The following is a 4,691-nucleotide window of genomic DNA, read 5'->3' on the forward strand; positions in this document are numbered from 1 at the left end:
CTTCGGGGGCCGAGCGCTGTAGGACGGGCCCCACCGGCGTTTCACTTCGGGGGCCGAGCGCTGTAGGACGGGCCCCACCGGCGTTTCACTTCTGTGCCAGCTGAGAAGAGACCGACCCAACTCAGGACTTCAACTCAGAAACAGGACTTGCTGGGTTTTGTGTGACACAAACGCGCTCACTGCACAGAGTTTCCGCGTGGGCCTTAGCTTAGCGCACTCCACCCCCGCAGGAGCCTCGAGACCCACTGTGCCAAGGTGGCAGACGTGGCTGTCTTTGCAGCCTAGAGGGACAGTAGCTGGCGAAAACAATGAGGTCTGTGGGGCTCTCTAAGAACTACCAAGCACCGTCAGGAAAGCGCAGGCTGAAATGTCAGTACTTCTCTTCCTCAGATACCTCCACTTTCAGGGTCACCCGTATCTGGCAGGAAGAGCATGGTGACAGGCCTGAGTGCCCAGCCCAAAGGAGGGAGTTGGACGCTGGCCCCTTGTCCCTTGCAGTGCCAGCTCCTGGCTTCCAGGCCCAGCCCCTGCAGCAGCCGGATCAGCCGTCAGTAGCTAGGGAAGCACAGTCTCCTTTTCAAATGCGCAAGTCGAGCTTCAGATGCAGACAGACAGAGCCCTGCAGCTCCAGCACGGGTCAGTTAGCTGGAGGGTGCGTCATGCTGCTGGTCCCAACACCAGGCTGTCCAGCCAGGGCTCCTGTGTCCCAGAGCAGCACCGAAGCTCATCCCTGTCCTGAAGACCCAGATCTCCTCCCTTGGCCCAGCAGGAATGTCAGACACCACACCAGCAGATCAGGGCTTTCAAAGAGCGCTCTAAGTCTGGGTCTCCAGGTCAGGGAACTATGCTGAAAGTACAAAAAATAAGTTTGCTCCTTGTGTGAAAACGTTAAGAAAACTAAGCCTCCCAAAATAAACTGTAGATTAAAACTCAAAATATTCATGATTCGTAACAGAATTCTGACTTCACTCTGTATACGAGTATTAATGAATGTTTCATAACAACCATATAAGAGAGAAACAAGGAGCCCATGGACCAGGCTTTAGTCCAGTTCCTTTGCAGATGCTTAGACCGGAGAACCCCTGTATGGCCCACTAGATGCCATCTGTGAAGAGTCTCAGCACCAGCAGCCGCAGCCCAGGTAAACATGTGCTCAGGCATTTTGGTCTTTGTGCAAATTTGCTTCTCACCCATCTTATGAAGAGTTGCAGTGTTTTCCTTCAGACTGCACCTGGTGTGCAGAGGAGGACACTCCGTTGCAGATGGCCTGGCTGGTGTGTGGGGAAGGAGGTGCACAGGAGCAGGCCTGGAGGACGTGACAGTCCCCTCCTCGCTGGGGGCATCCTGAGCTAGCAGGCCCTGGCTCCCTCCTTCTGTTCTCCACTGAGGCTTAGCTATTTACACACAGTGTCAGGTCACCTGAGGAAGAGAACACAAAGTTGGGAGGAGCAGCATGAGCCACGTGCTGAGCCCACACTCGCACCTGAGGGCACAAGAGTGGACACCCAATGGTGTAAGTGCAGGGAGATTCAATCGGCTCACACTTTCAGCCATGGCTAGCTGCTTCGAGAGCTGAAAGAGGATGGCAGTGGGACTCCCCCTTCCTGGTCACAGCCCTGGGAGCCCCTCCAGCAGGGACCCTCCTACCGCACAGAGAGCCCTGGATTCACCCACAATGGATGCTCCGATGTGACCCAGTTACCCTCAGAACACAGGACACATTTGTCATCCTTTTTTAAATGTACTTAGTACAGGGCCTACAGGGTCTCACTATGTAGATTGGACTTGTAGTGATTTTCCTGTTTTCAGCCTCCCAAGTGTTGGGATTACAGGTATATGCCACCACACCCAGTCCCCATCCCTGTCTCAGGGTGCCCCGGGGGGATAGAACCCCAGTCCTGCACCTGCCTAAGTAGGCACTTTAGTCTGCTGAGCTATCTGGCTGGCCCATTTGCCATGACTGAAGAAATAACCCATAACATTTGATTACTCCTCAAGAGATTCTGGGGTGCCAAGGACCACGCAGGACAAACTCCACCCGGAAGTGGGAGGGAGCAGGGGACAGAGACCTCGGACATCAGGACTGGAGAAGAACTTCCAGAGTAGCAGTGAGATGGCATGTGGCCAGACTTCCTGGGAGGTGAGAGGCACGAGGCCTCTGCCCAAGTGGGGTGCTGAATTCGGTTGGATTTACTGGGAAAAGACTGAGGGAATCATGGGGACATGGAGCAAGTGGTGTCTTACCACACATTAACAGGGCAGCTGTAGGGGGAACCGACACTGAACCCGCAAGGACCTCTACCTGTGAAGCCCACACCCTGCTCGTGCGCATGCAGGGGCTTGCTCTTGCTTTCTTGCCTGTTCTTCTTGTTTTGAAGTCATGGCTGAAGATGGTGAATAATAGGATTTATCAATGGTGACAAATGAAAATGAGGACTTTTAAGGATTCATTTTGAAACCACATATTATCCTCAGGCAAAAAGAAAATAAGTATATAACTTATTTCTGAATATTTTCATATGTGGCCTACAGCTCCCAGCCTCGGCTGCCTCAGCTTCTCAAGGCTTTGGAGTATGGAGAATCTTCGAACACTTCAGTATATTTTCTCTTACAAAGCAGAGGAGAAAAATCTGATTCGAGATGTCAAAGAAAGGAAACACTTCAACTCTTAGCCAATATTTGATTTCACAGATTCTGGAAGAAATATATAGGGCCTGTGGAAAATGTACCATTGGCATATGTTGCTCTTCTTCAGAACTACAGAAACGGAATGTCTTTGGCATTTATAAATTGAAGAAGACCAGTTGCTTTGCTGAAGGAAACAACAAGGTCAGGTATAAATGTTAATACTGATTAACATTTCACTTTGCACGTTAATGTTTTAAGGTGAAATATTTCCAAGGGTTTTTGTCATCTTCTTTCATGTGTATCTTGCCTTTGTTATTCATCTGTGGTGGTATCACTAGAAAGCAAGGGCCCCCGCGGGCTGCACAAGTCAACACCAGCGAGCCGCACCCGCCCTCCTGTCATTGCCTTAGAGCCAGTTCCTGTGTGCAATCTCAAAGGTCATGAAGAAGACCTAGACTTTGATGTAAAGAAATAAAAAGAGAGCACAAACCAGGAGCTCCGTGAAATCGAGACCCCAGTCTGAGGCCGGGCGGCTGTGGGCTGTCCAGCCATCGGGCGGGGATTGCGAGCGTGATCAATACTCAGTGCGTGTATTTGAAATAAGTGAGCAAAGAGGCCACACAGCTGTGTGCTGATAGCAGCTCTCGGCGCCAAGCAGGTTTTAAGACGAGATTCGTTGGCCAGAGACAAGAGCGTGGCTTAGAATTTCCAGTCAGGAAATCATATATGTCCAACAACATATCACATATTTTTCACAATGAACTTTTATAAAGGATATCTATTCATTTACTTAATAACAGCATTTCTTAGATTATAATTTTGCCCAAAACTTGCCTAGAGAAACTTGTAAGAAGGGATATGAGAAAGAGATTGATCATGAAGATTTTCTTCCCATGTTTTGTGAACTTCTACAGTGGAAGACTACACTGTTCTTGCGACACACACAACTATTAATAAATAAAAGCTTAACCGAACAAGCGACAGCTGTGGTCTGAAATGTGCACCCCAGGCTGCAGTTCCCACCATCTGCCTGTAATCTCTCAGGATGACTCAGACGCTTACGCGTGAGGACAGCTCTCCAGGGTGTGAAGTCCGGGTGTTAAGTGCTCTACCGTCACCAGTACACTTCAAGTGGGTCCTCACCGAAAGAAGCGGAGGGAGCACGGCTCTGCGTGGTGGGGAGACGCGCCCACGTCCGCGAACCGCTGCGGCCGCGCCGGGCAGCTCAGGCTGCGGACTTGGTGCTGGTCTGCTCTCCGCAGGAGACGTCGTGGTTGGGGACACGGAGGGTCACTGTGCGCGCTCGCGGTGGGGACTGGCGGGGAGCTGCACAGGTAAGGTGTAGGAGTGCGGCGGTTTGCACCTAAAGCAATCCCAATCCTCGGTGCATGGAGGTGGCAGGCAGTGCATGCTCACGTGGTGGTACGTAGGGCCTGCGAGGGTGCCTGGCAGGAAGGGCACGGGGTGCCCGCGGCTGCGCTCTGGCCGCGATGTGGTTCTGAGAACCCAGCTAAGCCAGGAACCTTCAGCCACCAGAGCAGAATCTGCAGGCTGTTCCCAACCGCAGCCCATGCACAGTCCTGGCATGAAGCACAAGCCTCCACGGGTAAAGGGCGAAAGACAGAGGCTGCGGGCGTGTCCACCAGCTCGTGGGTGGAGCCTTTCTGTTTGTGAAAGCTAAGACTCATTGAAAAACACAGCTGAGGGCCGGCCAAATAGCTTAGTGGATTAAAGCAACTACAAGCAGGCGCAGGGGCTAGGGGTTCAATTCCCAGGCCTGCCATGTCGGCCCCGCCCCTGCAGTGTGCTGAGGCTGCAACTGAGACTGGGTGTGGTGGTGCGCACCTGTAATCCCAGCTCGAGAGGCTGCAAACAAGCAAATCACTACAAGTCCAATCTAGTAGTGAGACCCTGAATACCCTGTAGACCCTTCCCTAAAATGCAAAGAGAAGGACGGGTGGAAAGGTGGAAGGGTGGAAGGGTGGAAGGGTGGAAGGGTGGAAGGGTGGAAGGGTGGAAGGGTGGAAGGGTGGAAGGGTGGAAGGGTGGAAGGGTGGAAGGGT

The sequence above is a fragment of the Octodon degus genome, unplaced genomic scaffold (assembly GCF_000260255.1).
Source record: "Octodon degus isolate 3935 unplaced genomic scaffold, OctDeg1.0 scaffold00275, whole genome shotgun sequence".
NCBI lineage: Eukaryota > Metazoa > Chordata > Mammalia > Rodentia > Octodontidae > Octodon > Octodon degus.